We start from the raw sequence: 16,744 nt of genomic DNA, 5'->3' as shown, positions 1-16,744 counted from the left end.
CATTCTTTTGTAGAGTTTACTGAACGTCAGATTGCGTTGCGCTAAAAAATATTGTGTGTCAGTTTAAGCACAGTCATTTATAATTTTTCTATGGGGACGTTTCAAGTGGTACACAGGCGAGAGAGTGTGCCGGCGCTTACCCCAGTTCAATACTACCAGCGCCACATCATCATAACGCGCCTGCGCTCAATGTGCAAAGGATTCCGCCATAATATAAGAGTGAAATTAAAAATTAAAATATGTTTTCCAACCTTAACGCTAACACTGTAAAACCTCAGAATGATTAAATGAATATGTCCGGCAAAACAGACGATCTTAAGAAAAAGGTAAGTGGTGCTGAATAATAAAACTAGAAAGCAAAAAACTGATCAGAATAACGAATGTATCTCACTATTAAAAGTTACAAATATCAACTTGACCAGAGTAATACTTTGGTTAAAATCGGTATTTTTAGGAAAAATGGAAGCCCCTAAATATCAGAAACCTGAAAATTCATTTTTAGCTTCAGTTTCATGTAAAAACATTAAATATATGATACGAATAACGTACGTGTATTAGTTTTCAAGTTACTTACTAAAAACCATATTTGGATCGAAAACGTCCTTATTCACAGTAGATTAAGTATCATTTGTATAAGTTCTAATTACAGGACTTGTTTGAATTCGTGAAATAATACAGCTGTACTAAGTTTCAAGACTGTGAAAGTAGGCTATATAGGTTTTTTTATTGGTAACGCCACGTAGCGCTCTGTATGAAAATCACTGGCTGTGCTGTGTGCAGTCTGTGGCTGGTTTGCATTGTTGTTGGCTATTGTAGTGTGTGGCAGCTGGATGTTAACAGCGCTTAGCGTTGCGCAGTTGGAGGTGAGCCGCGAGCAGTGGTGGATGTGGGGAGAGAGATGGCGGAATTTTGAGAGCGGTCGATCTGGACGTGTGTCATTAAGAAAGAGTAAATTTGTAATATTGGATATCATAGACTGATATATATATTATGGCTTTTGAACACTATTAAGGTAAATACATTGTTGTTCTCTATCAAAATCTTTCTTTTGCTAACTATGCCTATCAGTAGTTAGTGCCTTCAGTAGTTTGAATCTTTTATTTAGCTGGCAGTAGTGGCGCTCGCTGTATTGCAATAGTTCGAGTAATGAAGATATTTGTGACGTAAGTGATTCATGAAAGGTATAGGTTAATGTTATTCAGGGCCATTCTTTTGTAGAGATTACTGAACGTCAGATTGCTTTGCGCTAAAAAATATTGTGTGTCAGCTTAAGCACAGTCATGTATAATTTTTCTAAGGGGACGTTTCATATGTCGATCCTTAGCCGAGGATACCTCACTGGAATCTTCTGATTTTTTCTTGTAGTTTGTGTAATTAGTGTAACTATTGTTTATTGCTAGCGCGTAATTATAGAGAGAATTTCCTTTGTAGTTGCAGTTTTTCATTGTTGTACAGTAAAACAGTTGTGGCACGCATGTAGATTTGCACCAAGTATTTCGCAGCTGCGCTTGCAATTAGCTAGATATTATTTTTAGTGCTATGTTAATGTGTTTTCTTATTTTGCTCTTCAAATTGTGCTTTTCTGTGTTGTCGTGTGAAATATTGTGACAATACTGGTGTGTGAAAAACGTAACACTAGGCTCCAAAGTAAACTGAGAAATAATAGTAACGACGAGCGTAGCTTATCAGCACCACTGCGTAATGAATTAACAGACATTCAAAGTAGTAATTTGGTAATTGTGCATAGGGAAATGGAGCGGGCGGCAAATAATGGTGTAGACAGTGAAACAAGCAGTGAACAGGGAAGCATTATCGATCGATCGGTCGGCAACAGCTCGCCTCAGAAATCCGAAATGACAGAACACAATATTGCAAATACTGTAGATTCAGGTTTTGCGTCTTCATCGTTTTCTCAAATACGTCAAGACACATTTTCTGCTCGTCAAAATGTGAATGTTGCCGGTGCAAATGCATTGCCGAAAAGCATGGAGGAACAGATTCCAGACTCTAATACATAATTATTGCAATTAATGCAACAAATGAAACAAAATCAGAGGCAAACACAGCAACAGTTACACACAATGCAACAAAATCTTCAAAAGTTAGAAACAATTGAACAAAATCTTCCAAAGTTAGACACAATGGAACAACACCAGAGACAAACACAGCAACAGTTAGACGCAATGGAACAAAATCTTCAAATGTTAGACACCACACTTGAACAAACATGTGAAGGTTTAACTACTGAGTTACATAAAATCGAATCTAAATGTCAAAAAGTCTGTAATGACGTAAAAACACAAATTTGTGAGCATTTTCAGCCTATTTTTTCGCGTCATGAAAATGCATTACAGAATCACGAAGCAGCCATAAAGGAACTGCAAACTATTGTTCATGGAAATCACGACACCTTGCAAGCTAAAATTGACTCAGTTGCATCTACCGATTCCGTTACGCAACTTGCAAAAACTCAGGAAAACTTAAAGGACACAGTGGATACGATTTCAACACAAATGGACACTCTGAAACTTGGTTCAGAAAAACACACTGAGGAAATAAGTTCACTACCGGAGAAAGTAGCCGAACTTTCGGATCAGTTCGCTAACTTATCTACAAAGGTGGATGATGATCTGAGTGACACAGGATCTGTAGCCTTCACTGACACAGAAGAGTATGAACAAATTAAGAAATTCAAACAAAATCAGAATCAAATTAATACGTAACACAAAAGAGAAATCCGGGAAGTAAAAGATCAGTTGGCACAAGTAATACAAGAATTACATATTTCAGAGGACACTCGCGCTCCAATACGGGAAGAGGGACATAGAAAAACGGAACAGACACAAAATAATAACAGAGCGCATTTCGGAAATTATGAAAGAAATTGGCAAGGTGCACTGAATTTTGAGATGGAACCGCCGAAACGACGTAACTATGACCGACATGCGACTCGCCGACACGATGATTTTGACTATAAGCTGTTCATTACTACACGTAAATTCAAAACATTTTGGAATTCTGGCAAAGACATTCATCCACAAGCGTGGCTTCATCAATTCTCTCATTGTTTTCCTCCCAACTGGTCATTAGAGCACAGATTAGAATTTATGTGTGGCTATTTAGAGAATGTACCACCTGTAAGAATGCGATCGGTCATTCACGATTGCCACAGTGAAGGAGAATTTTATCATGCCTTCCTCTCAGCATGTTAGTCTCAAGCTACACAAGACCGAGTAAAACATAGCACCATAATGATGAAACATTTCGAACAATCTCAATTTTCCAGTCTTGTGAAATAATTTGAAGACGTGTTGCACAAGAATCAGTACCTGTCAAACCCATACAGCCCCTCAGAACTCATCCGCATTTGCTTAATCAAATTGCCTGAACATTTACGACACATTATTTTGGCAGGACGTAGCAAAGCCGACATTGAAGCTTTTCAGGGACTGTTACAAGAATTGGAAATTGACACTGACAATCGCATACGCGAAAACAGGAGCACAATAACTATAGGTCACATCCGTCACAATTCCGCGATGACAGGAACAATAAATGAACACGACAAGGCTATTCTTACAACGTAAATCGTGACCAAAACAGACACCACCCGTATGACAACCGTTGGCAGAGTAGTAATAATTACAGGGAAAGATCACCTCTCCGCAGTAATGACTATCACAGAGACAATTGCTTTTCACAATATACATAAATGACCTAGTAGATAGTGCTGGAAGTTCCATGCGGCTTTTCGCGGATGATGCTGTAGTATACAGAGAAGTTGCAGCATTAGAAAATTGTAGCGAAATGCAGGAAGATCTGCAGCGGATAGGCACTTGGTGCAGGGAGTGGCAACTGACCCTTAACATAGACAAATGTAATGTATTGCGAATACATAGAAAGAAGGATCCTTTATTGTATGATTATATGATAGCGGAACAAACACTGGTAGCAGTTACTTCAGTAAAATATCTGGGAGTATGCGTGTGGAACGATTTGAAGTGGAGTGATTATATAAAATTAATTGTTGGTAAGGCGGGTGCCAGGTTGAGATTCATTGGGAGAGTCCTTAGAAAATGTAGTCGATCAACAAAGGAGGTGGCTTACAAAACATTCGTTCGACCTATACTTGAGTATTGCTCATCAGTGTGGGATCCATACCAGATCGGGTTGACGGAGGAGATAGAGAAGATCCAAAGAAGAGCGGCGCGTTTCGTCACAGGGTTATCTGGTAAACGTGATAGCGTTACGGAAATGTTTAGCAAACACAAGTGGCAGACTCTGCAAGAGAGGCGCTCTGCATCGCGGTGTAGCTTGCTCGCCAGGTTTCGAGAGGGTGCGTTGCTGGATGAGGTATCGAATATATTGCTTCCCCCTACTTATACCTCCCGAGGAGATCACGAATGCAAAATTAGAGAGATTTGAGCGCGTACGGACGCTTTCAGACAGTCGTTCTTCCCGCGAACTATACGCGACTGGAACAGAAAAGGGAGGTAATGACCGTGGCACGTAAAGTGCTCTCCGCCACATACCGCCACGTGGCTTGCGGAGTATTGATGTAGATGCAGATGTAGAATCAGAGAAACAGACAATATGGGAACCAAAATAATTATTGTCAAGGGAGACAGAATAACTTCAGACGCAACGGTTCAACGTGCAGTTGCGATTCAGGGAGAAATTCTCCACCACGTGACCAACAAGGAAGAAACTATGGAATCTACCGACATGATGACAGACGATATAATCGTAACGACAGACCTGAATTGCATCAGAACTCGCGGGATTCAAACAGGGCAGGGCCCTCTCGACAAGGTGAATTTGTAGAAGTTAGGTCTCCAAATCCCAATAACGACGCGCGCCAACAAAGAGACAATAGGCAATGACTCATACCGCTGGCAGCCACAAAACGTACTAATTAAACGTCCCCTTAGAAAAATTATACATGACTGTGCTTAAACTGACACACAATATTTTTTAGCGCAACGCAATCTGACGTTCAGTAAACTCTACAAAAGAATGGCCCTGACTAACATTAACCTATACCCTTCACGAATCACTTACCTCACAAAAATCTTCGTTACTCGAACTACTGCAATACAGCGAGCGCCACTACCGCCAGCTAAATAAAAGATTCAAACTACTGAAGGCACTAACTACTGATAGGCATAGTTAGCAAAAGAAAGATTTTGAAAGAGAACAAACAATGTATTTACCTTAATAGTGTTCAAAAGCCATAATATATATATCAGTCTATGATAGCCAATATTACAAATTTACTCTTTCTTAATGACACACGTCCAGATCGACCGCTCTCAAAATTCCGCCATCTCTCTCCCCACATCCACCACTGCTCGCGGCTCACCTCCAACTGCGCAACGCTACGCGCTGTTAACATCCAGCTGCCCAACACTACAATAGCCAACAACAATGCGAACCAGCCACAGACTGCACACAGCACAGCCAGTGATTTTCATACAGAGCGCCAAGTGGCGTTACCAATAAAAAAAACCTAAACAGCGTACTTACAACTGTATGTAAATGACAATGGTTACAAGTAATCTTAAAGAGGATGATCAGAGCTTATGTTCTACTGTCTTTTCCATTCTAACCGTTAAAGCTTAAATGCAGTCGAGTTAAATCTTTTTCAGTAACGAAAGGCAACTTGACTCTATTTATATAAAAATTAAGAAGACTGCAAATTGTTAAACGGTAGAGATATTAATTAATACCTATCTGAGGAAGGGCCATTTAAGTAAGTGCTACCTGTGCCTAGGGCAGTTGATAGCAGATGTTCCGTTTGGCGATCCGCTGCGCCGCTATATAATTACAGGCAGAGAGGCACTGGTAGGATACACTTCGCACCGATATATCAGACTGTCCACGTCAGTCAAACGGCCGCATAAGCTGTGCCGCGGATGACGTCAGAGCTGGGCAAATTTGAATGCCCCTTCGGCAAAAGTAGGAAGTGAACCCGCGAGATCTGGAAATTTGCAAATTTGTGGTAAGTTTCTATGGGACCAAACTGCTAAGGTCATCGGTCCCTAGGCTTACACATTACTTAATCTAACTTTAACTTACGCTAAGGACTACACAAACACCCATGCCAGAGGGAGGACTCGAACCTCCGACGGGGGAGCCACGCCAACCGTTTCAAGTCGCCCAGACAGCACAGCTACCCCGCGTGGCCTGCAATGACTGTACACCGTCCTGGACGTCTTAAATTTCACGGAAGTAGCGTTAACGTTTGTGTGTCGCCCGTAACGTTGACAAAACCGCGTGCAAGTGGAGAGATTCTTTTCCACTTTTAAGGCTAACAGTTAACTTTTGGTGATTAGAAGTCAGGGCGATAGACCACTTTACTTGGAACTCCCATAAAGGTCGTCTCTGACCTTTTTATAGTGCTGTTTCCGACTGGAATATCAGTTACAATACTAAGGCTTATATTTTGTGCTTGTGAACTTTTACAGAATATACCAATTAGTTAAAATTCAAAACTTTTATTTATAGTCATTGTTCCTCATCCTGCTGAGTAAATAGCAAGTAGGAACATTTTGTTTCAGTGAGCACAAAGAGTAATGTGGACTTGCAGACTGGAAATTATGATCAGTATCTTCTCCATCGCTTTCTGGCTGCCGCAAAAATAGTTTTCAGGCTCTTGTAGCCGGTGAAGGTAGGTCGAAAACACCCACAGACTGTTTAAGAGTCTTGTCATAACGACATAACGAAGTAACGACCATTTGATTATTACCCGCTGTGCGGCTGGTCCCGGCGGAGGTTCGAGTCCTCCCTCGGGCATGGGTGTGTGTGTTTATCCTTAGGATAATTTAGATTAAGTAGTGTGTAAGCTTAGGGACTGATGACCTTAGTAGCTAAGTCCCATAAGATTTCACACACATTTGAACATTTTTTTGTTACCCGCCGCCCCACACGGTGACGTCCCAACATCTGCTTGGACTCCACTTTTTTTTAAGGGACTGTGAATGGCGCAAATTATTTGCACATATTTCAAACCTGGTTAATACCTCATCGTGAGGAAAGGGGCCTTACAGAACGCATTTGGTTGCACCAAGATGCAGCACATCCACACTACGCTTTTGCTCTGCGCCAGTTCCCAAATGAATATTTTCCAGGAGAGTGTATAGGTCGCCGTTGATCAGCAACACAAAATTCCTTAAAATGACCACCAAGAGGTCCTGACCTAACCGTACTTGACAAATCGTTATTGGGAGTTATTAAGATGCATGTACCTGCACGGCGTTTGCTACAAATGAAGAACTGTGCATTGCTGTTGAGGATGCATTTCACACCGTAACAGCGTAAATACTCAAAAATATGTCAAGAAGAACATGGAAGTGTATGAAAATGTGTTTACAGCGCGATGGGATAAATACTGGTACTTGTGCTAAAACAAATCAAATTAACTAGCATACGATACTAGGGGCACGAGTACTCGCCGCCCACTCTGTACATTTATACACACACACACACACACACACACACACACACACACACACACACACACACACATACATGTGTACACCTCTATGAGCCCAAATATAAATTACTAGGTTACTTACTCCGTTTCATCCATAATAGCAAAACTACACTGGAAGACAAAAACGTTAAAAAAAAGAAAAAAAAGAAAACGACGTACCACGAAGGAATAATCCAAATGGGACGGAAATGGGTAAATCTAACGTACATGTACAGACAAACAAATGGTTGCAGTTTCAGAAAAATTGGATGATTTATTCCAGAGAAAGAGCTTTACAAATTGAGCTAGTCAATAGTGCGTTGGTTCACCTTTGGCTCTTGTTGTTGTTGTGGTCTTCAGTTCAGAGACTGGTTTGATGCAGCTCTCCATGCTACTCTATCCTGTGCAAGCTTCTTCATCTCCCAGTACCTACTGCAACCTACATCCTTCTAATCCGTTTAGTGTATTCACCTCTTGGTCTCCCTCTATGATTTTTAGCCCCCACGCTGCCCTCCAATACTAAATTGGTGATCCCTTGATGCCTCAGAATATGCCCTACCAACCGATCCCTTCTTCTAGGCAAGTTGTGCCGCAAATTTCTCTTCACTCCAATTCTATTCAATACCTCCTCATTAGTTATGTGGCCTACCCATCTAATCTTCAGTATTCTTCTGTAGCACCACATTTTGGAAGCTTCTATTCTTTTCTTGTCCAAACTATTTATCGTCCATGTTTCACTTCCATACATGGCTACACTCCAAACAAATACTTCCAGAAACGACTTCCTGACACTTAAATCTATACTCGATGTTAACATATTTCTCTTCTTCAGAAACGCTTTCCTTGACATAGCCAGTCTACATTTTATATCCTCTCTACTTCGACCTTCATCAGTTATTTTGTTCCCCAAATAGAAAAACTCATTTACTACTTTAAGCGTCTCATTTCCTAATCTAATCCCCTCAGCATCACCCGATTTAATTCGACTACATTCCATTTTTGGCCCTTATGTAAGCAGTTATTCGGATTGGCATTAACAGAGCTGTTGGATGTCCTCCTGAGGGATATCGTGCCAATTTCGGTCCAATTGGCGCTTTAGATGATCAAAATCCCGGGCCTGTTGGGAGGACTCTGACCACAATCCTCTACAAGTTCTCAACTGGGAAGAGACCCAGTGACCTTGCTGCAAAAGGTAGGGTTTGGCAAACATGAAGGCGAGCCGTGCAGGAAGAACACTATTTTTCTGAAGAGTAAGCCCATGATGGCTTGCCATAAAGGCAACAAAACCTGGTCATTGGGTTTCAGGTCGAAGCGGAACTCGTCACTGAAAACAATTCTACTATATCCAATGAGATTCCAGCATGAAGACCTGTCTGGAGACGCCCCAGACAACTATGGGTTACCAACCTGACTGTCACCCTCCATACAGCCAGACAAAGAGTGATGATTTGGGATGACATTTCTTTTCGTAGCAGCACCCATTCGGTTGTTATCCAGGCACCCTTACAGCACGGTGGAACGTTGAAAATATTCTACGCCCCGTTTTGCTTCTCTTCATGGCAAGACATTCTGGGTTTACTTTTCAGCAAGATAGTGCCCGCCCACACACGGTGACAGTTTCTACTGCTTGTCTTCGTGCTTTTCAAATCCTACCTCTGCCATGAATATAGCCAGATCTACCGAAAACGTTTGGAACGTTGTTGACTGGGCCCTCCAACCAGTTCAGAATTTTGACGATCTAACACTCTAGCTGGACAGAATTTGGCACGATATTCCTCGGCAGGACACGTAACTACTCTATCAATCAATGCCAAACCGAAAAAGTGCTTCCTTAAGCGCCAGAGATGGATCAACATATTATTGACTTGCTCAACCTGCGAAGCTCTTTCTCTTGAAGAAATCATCCAGTTCTTCTGATATTGTAATTACTTATTTGTCTCTACATGTACAGCAGATCAACGGATTTCCTTCCCATTCGCATGATTCCCTCGTGGTACGTCGTTTTTTGACTTACAGTTTAGCGAGTAACTGCTAATATTGTACTGTACAAGTAACTGCTGTATTTAGTAATGCCAAGTCGACATTTGTACGGAAACCAGACTGTAGTTGTAAGAGTCGAAGAGCACGAAGCGGAAGCAGTAGTTGAGAAGAGAGAGAGAGAGACAGAGCTGTAGACTGTCTCCGATGTTGTTCAGTCTTTACATGGGTCGAAAAGTACATAAAACTAATTTGGAAACGGACTCATAGTTCATGAGCAAGAAATCCAAACTTTGCGGTTTACCAATGGCTTTGTAATGCTGTCGCAGGCTGCAAAGGACTTGGAAGATCAGTGGAACAAAATGGAGTATAGTCGAAGGGAAAGAGGTAATACTGATTGAAGTAGATTAGGAAATGAAGCACTCAAAACTAGTAGATGAATTTGCCTATAACTAGTAGAGATGATATGAAAGGGAGACTGTTAGTACCAAGAAAAAGAGAAATTTGTTAACTGAATAGAAAAATAAATCTTTGAAAACATTTTCTGAAGGTATTTGTCTGGAATGTAGCCGTGCACAGTAATGAAACGTGGGTGCCAAACACTCCAGATAAGAAAAGAACAGCAGCTGAACTGTTGTGCTACTAAAGAATGCTGCAGATTAGATAGTATCGGGTAACTAATGAAGAGGTACTGAATCTAACTGCAGTAGTTATGCAGAGATGAAGAAGCTTGCACAGAACAGACCTATCGTAGAGAGGTGCATCAATCCAGTCTTTGGGCTGAAGACAACAACAACAACAACAACAACAGCAATACATACATTTTTGGTTTGTACAAATATTGTACAAATAATTATACAGAGCTGTAGAGATGACGTAATTAGGTAAATTGACAGAGTATTAAGCAGAAGAGGACTCACAAAATAATAATTTAACAGCAAAACGACTTGCATGAATAGGGTGGGTGTTCACTTTCCACACTTCATGACGCATGTCAAAAACCCCCGAAAGAGTGCTATGAGTTTGTTGAATCCTCTATCCTTAAATACTGCAGTTTGAAGAGCGAAACCTTGCGAAGTACTGCCGAAAACTGTGGCGACCCAGCTGGGAAATCCTGTTACTTGTTCTTAGAAGAGGACAGCGCCGCGAGCAGTGATCACTGCCCTGCTCTCCAAACGCAGCTGAGTGGAGACGGTGATACGCGAGTCTTCGACGTCATAGCCTAGGATATTTCCGTTATAGGGTAAGAATCATTACAGCAAACAGAAGGCTGAGGAAGTCTCTGACTTTTGCTGTAAATTTTGCTTTCCTATATACAATTGCCTAGTTACAGTTCGTGAAGCTACAGAGAGCACAAGTTACGTTCACCATACTGACGCTTATAATGGCCCAGAAGTTGTTAACGGACAGGTGAAATATTGTGCCAGGAAAACTAAAACGAAATTACAGCATTTGTGAAAACTACTACAAGCCACTCCCGGAAAATTCTGTTTTCACTCGTATCGCCATAGGTTCTCTCGTCTACTATCCCATCGTCACGTTGGAAAGGTACTTTTCTGAAGCGAAAATCATCGTTCGGCGAAAGTCTAGATCGGGCGCTTTTGCTTTAATGCACACAGGTTGGTAACATGTCTGATTCACATAGCTTATTGCAGGATATTTCATGTAGTCAGTGGCGACGTATTTCGAGTGCTGGAATCCTATTCATTCGATACTGTTTTCGCAATGTGGGGCCACAGTTATAATATATTTCTTTAAAGTCAGTACCCGCATTAGATTGTTTTTTTTTTTTTATTTGCAGTGTTACATTTACACGATCATGATTTCGGCTTTAAGTTGCCATTATCAAGTGTTTTAATGTTATACAGTATGCCATCTTCGGCACTGTATAACATTAAAACACTTGATAATGGCAACTTAAAGCCGAAATCATGATCGTGTAAATGTAACACTGCAAATGAGAAAAAGAACAGTCTAATGGCGGTACTGACTTTAAAGGACTATTCATTCGATGTTTTTCGTAGGGGGTTCTTGGGTTTCTTAAATTTTCGCTGTCACAGCTTAATTTTTTTTTTTTTTTCCTGCATGATGGAATAGAGTTGTGGTGACAGTTGCGCAGTCGCATATCGAGGATAGACTGAAGGGCAATAGTTTGGTTGTGAGTGCGAAGCCAACGACGGTGGTTTGATCAAAAGCTGTGTATGGGAATAAAAGTTGCGAAACTTACCTGTATCGTACACTGAAATCTAGATTAAGTTGGTGCAGTCAGCGAATGTGATATTATGACAAAAAGTTCGGCTAAATTTACCGAACCATTCTAGTTGTTATTCGGAAGACAAATGTTAAAATGTGTGTGAAATCTTAAGGGACTTAACTGCGAAGGTCATCACTCCCTAAGCTTACACACTACATAATCTAAATTATCCTAAGGACAAACACACACACCCATGCCCGAGGGAGGACTCGAACCTCCGCCGGGACCAGCAGCACAGTTCATGAGTGCAGCGCCTAAGACCGCTCGGCTAATCCCGCGCGGCCTTTGGAAGACAGTGATCACTGTTACATACGTATCACATTACTTTGCAGAGTCATTTCCACTATGTACCAAGTGTCACATTTTTATTTTCCTTGTTACGGGGATTCTTTCGTCAACTTTTGTGATTTTGATCTCTCAAATTCAAATGGTTCAAATGGCTCTGAGCACTATGGGACTTAACAGCTGTGGTCATCAGTCCCCTAGAGCGTAGAACTACTTTAACCTAACTAACCTAAGGACATCACACACATCCATGCCCGAGGCAGGATTCGAACCTGCGACCGTAGCAGTCGCGCGGTTCCGGACTGCGCGCCTAGAACCGCGAGACCACCGCGGCCGGCTTCGATCTCTCTTTTTATCGAATGTAACGTACTTTATCTGACGCTAGTGCTTATGCTCATTGCTACGAAACACGATGGTCCGTGGCTAATGCTTCTTCTTTGGTTACTTACAAACAGCTGCTGACACACACACCCTTGAGTTCCCATCACACCCCAAGGTGAACACTACCAGTATTGATCCTGCAAAAAGTAAGTAACAAATCGCCCATGGCCCAGATACTTACCAAGGTTTTCATTTCCATCAGAACAAGGGTTATCTTCTGTACTGAGAGGCCGAATAAACTTCCTTCGTCAACTAAAGTTGAAATTGAGGTTATGGTATCAATTGAGTTGTCGTGTTACGTAAAACAGTGAAGGACAAGATTATCTGAATCACAACAGAGCTGCAGAGCTTCCGCGCCTTTTCCACCTTCTCCACCTCTGCTCGCTCATTGCGTTCATGCACGAAAACTGTCACATGTTGGATTCTCCTTACCACGTGACAGTCATTATGTGAGCAATACAGCGATATAGTTCATTATGTAAACTCTGCTTTATCATGGGTTTCTTCTATTGACAACGTAAGAAAACTCTGAATTGCCATACGAGAGGAACTTTCTTAAGCCGGCCGCTGTGACCGAGCGGTTCTAGGCGCTTCAGTCAGGAACAGCGCGACTGCTACTGTCGCAGGTTCGATTCCTGCTACGGGCATGGATGTGTGTGATGTCCTTCGGTTTAAATAGTTCTAAGTCTAGGGGACTGATGACCTCAGATGTTTAAGTCCCATAGTGCTCAGAGCCATTTGAACAATTTGAACGTTCTTATTGCATCGGGTTGAACAACTCTTAATGCACAAACTTTTATTACAGGATAGATGTCTCAAAGCATCCCAGTCGTATGATCTTGAAAGGACAGAAAAATCTCCCGGTCTAGAGCCAATTCGTGTATGTACAACTCTGAATGGGGGGGGGGGGGGGCGGGGGGGGGGGGCGGAAGGGTGAATTCAGTGACGACAAATGTACGTGAAAGTAATAACATAAAAAAGCATTCATTTGTAATTTGAAAATGGAACAGAGTAGTATCTCTGTAAGTGAGCTGTCTGCTGTTTGAACGGAGTGAGATGTCAACTGTGGTTAAGATGCTGGGCTAAAATTCATGACGTCGGGCAGTTCAGATCCTCACCTAACTCTCCAGCTTTAGATGTTCCTTGGTTCCCCTAAACCGACCGATCTAAATGCCGTGATGGTTCCTCTGGAAACGATATGGCTGATTTGCTTCCCCAGTTAGAGCCAGTGTCCTGTCTCTGACGACCTAGACATCAACAGGTCGTGCAGTCCTGATCTACGTCCTTTCTTCTGCTGTTTGACAGGATGTTAAACGCTAAGCTTGCTAGGCTGAAATTCAGCATTCTAATTTGCACGAATGCCCGTACTGTTGTAAAACATGAAAAGATGATGCGATTTGTTACATTATCATTTTACTAACTGTCAGATAGTAAAAATATTAAATATACTTCAGGTCAAACAACGGTATAAGTTTCCGCTTGGCAGCAGCTATGTGTTGAATTAGATGCGAAATCTAGCACCACGATGATGTATTTCAATGCTTGAAAGCAAGGAGACTTCCTTCGTTGTTCAGTAGTGCTCCCTGACCGTGTCCTCAGGATTCAGCCTCCCAGTGATTACACTGTTTTTCCTGCAGAGCTACATGTGATCCTGATGGCACTAGAGCGGGTGAAGCTTCTTCAGAACTAAAAAATTACTCATCTCTTCCCATTCCCTTAGTGCCTTACAAGCACTGCAACAAATATAACCATCAGAAAAATAATACAAACAATCTACTCCTTATTCAACGGCATGGGAAGCATATATCAATCTGCTGGGTACCAGTGCACACGGAAATTTGCAGACCAAGCAGCCGAGGAGGCCTGCAGGGAATCGGACTTGACGCAACGTGTCCTTGCCCTGCAGGCTGTCATTCTGCTGTCGAGTCAGAGAGCCAGGCCACTGTGGGAGGAAGAGTGGCTCGCACTGAGGGATAATAAGACGCGGTCGATTAAGGCCAACTGTCCGGTTGTGCCTTCCCCCACTCGGCGGGATGAAGTAACCCTCATCTGCCTCCAAACTGAGCACTGTCCACTTATACTACGGGCGTTCAATAAGTAATGCAACACATTTTTACTCCGCAATTTTAGTTGAAAAAATGCGAAGTTTTTTGAGGACGTCGTGGAACATTCGCGCTTCAGTCCCTATGCTCTCATGAAGTTCCTGTACGTGGCGGCGCTATACATACCCTTCGAAATAGCGTCTGTAACGGAGGTACGTTCCAAGAAAAGAGATGTCACTTAGTTTCTTTCGGCGGAAAACCAGAGCATCGCAGACGTTCATAGGCGCTTGTAGAATGTTTGCGGAGACATGACAGTGAACAAAAGCGTGGTGAGTCGTTGGGCGAGGCGTCTATCACCACAATAAGGTCGCGCAGACCTGTCCCATCTCCTGCGTCACTCCTGCAATGACGGAACGTGCCGACACTCTCATTTGGGGTGATTGACGGATCACAGTTAAGCATTTCGCTGCACAATTGGACGTCTCTGTTGGTAGTGCTGACATACTCGCCGACTACGCTCATGCTCATAAATTAAAGATAATGCTGATACATGGTGAAACAACACTCTGGTGGGCAGTTTGCGGGTTTAAATCACCTCGGGGTATGACCATGCGGTGCATTTGACCTGCGGTCGTCGCACGGTGGCGCTGGCAGCAGCCCACATACGCATAGGTGTGTTGGCGCATGTCAGAGTACGGTGCAGCGAGTAAGTGTGCAACGTTTTCAGACGTGCTATTGGTGACTGTGTGTTGAAAATGGCTCAGAGAACACATATTGATGACGTTATGAGGGGTAGAGTATTAGGGCGACTGAAGGGTGGTCAAACATAGCAGGTCATAGCACAGGCCCTCCGTGTGCCACGAAGTGTGATCTCAAGATTATGGCAACGATTCCAGGAGACAGGAAACGTGTCCAGGCGCTACAGTACGGGACTTCCATAGTGAACAACACCACAAGAAGAGCGATATCCCACCATCAGTGCCCGCAGTCGGCCACGGAGTACTGCAAGTAGCCTTGCTTGGAATCTTACCGCAGCCACTGGAACAGTTGTCTCCAGACAGACAGTCTACAGACGACTGGACAGACATGGTTTATTCGCCCGGAGACCTGAAAGGTGCATTCCACTGACCCCTGGTCACAGGAGAACCCATAAAGCCTGGTGTCAAGAACACAGTACCTGGTCATTGGAACAGTGTTCCCGGGTTATGTTCACGGACGAGTCCTGGAATAGTCTCAACAGTGATTCTTGCCGGGTTTTCATCTGGCGCGAACCAGGAACCAGATACCAACCCCTTAATGTCCTTGAAAGGGACCTGTATGGAGGTCGTGGTTTGATGGTGTGGGGTGGGATTATGATTGATGCACGTACCCCCCTGCATGTCTTTGACAGAGGAACTGTAACAGGTCAGGTGTATCGGGTGGGGGGGGGGGGGAGGGGTGCAAGAATGGGAGGCTATACCCCAGCAGCTGCTCGACCACCCGATCCAGAGTGCACCAACCCGTTGTGCGGCCTGTGTATGTGTGCATTGTGATCATATCCCATATTGATATAGGGGTACATGAGCAGGAAACAGTGGCGTTTTGTAGCACATGTGTTTCGGGACAGTTTTCTCAACTTATCACCAATACCGTGGACTTACAGATCTGTGTCGTGTGTGTTCCCTATGTGCCTATGCTATTAGCGCAAGTTTTGTGTTGTGCCACGTTGTGTAGCACCACATTCTGCAATTATCCTTAATTTATGGGCATGAGTGAAGTTGTGGTACTCAAAGGTGGGTGAACGCTGCGTTCCTTGCCGCCTAACAGAAGAGTATAAACAGCAACGAAGAATCACACGTGCGGAATTGTTTCGAGTGTTACCAGTATGATTGTGACAATTTTTTATCGAATATCATCGCAGGCGATGAAAAAATGGATTCATCACTTCGAACTCAGCCGGTAAAGTCATGGCGACGGTCTTCTGGGACTCTGAAGGGGTTCTCCTGTTTGATGTCCTCCCTTATGGCGAGTCTGCGTGGTGCGACCTGACCTATCTCGTCGTCTTCTACGGTCTTCCGTGAACCATTCGGCACACACCCATTGCGCTGCCGAAACACTTCACCCCACACGTGTAGCAATATCCCGAATGGATGCATCACAATGTCAATAATGCGCCCTGTTTCATACTCACTGCCGGCCGCGGCGGCCGTGCGGTTCTAGGCGCTTCAGTTCGGAACCCCGCGACTTCTACGGTCGCAGGTTTGACTCCTGCCTCGGGCATGGATGTGTGTGATGTCCTTAGGTTAGTTAGGTTTAAGTAATTATAAGTTCTAGGGGACTGATGACCTCAGA

This window comes from Schistocerca americana, chromosome 4, assembly GCF_021461395.2.
Source record: "Schistocerca americana isolate TAMUIC-IGC-003095 chromosome 4, iqSchAmer2.1, whole genome shotgun sequence".
Classification (NCBI taxonomy): Eukaryota; Metazoa; Arthropoda; class Insecta; order Orthoptera; family Acrididae; genus Schistocerca; species Schistocerca americana.
Note: the sequence above shows the minus strand (reverse complement) of the source record.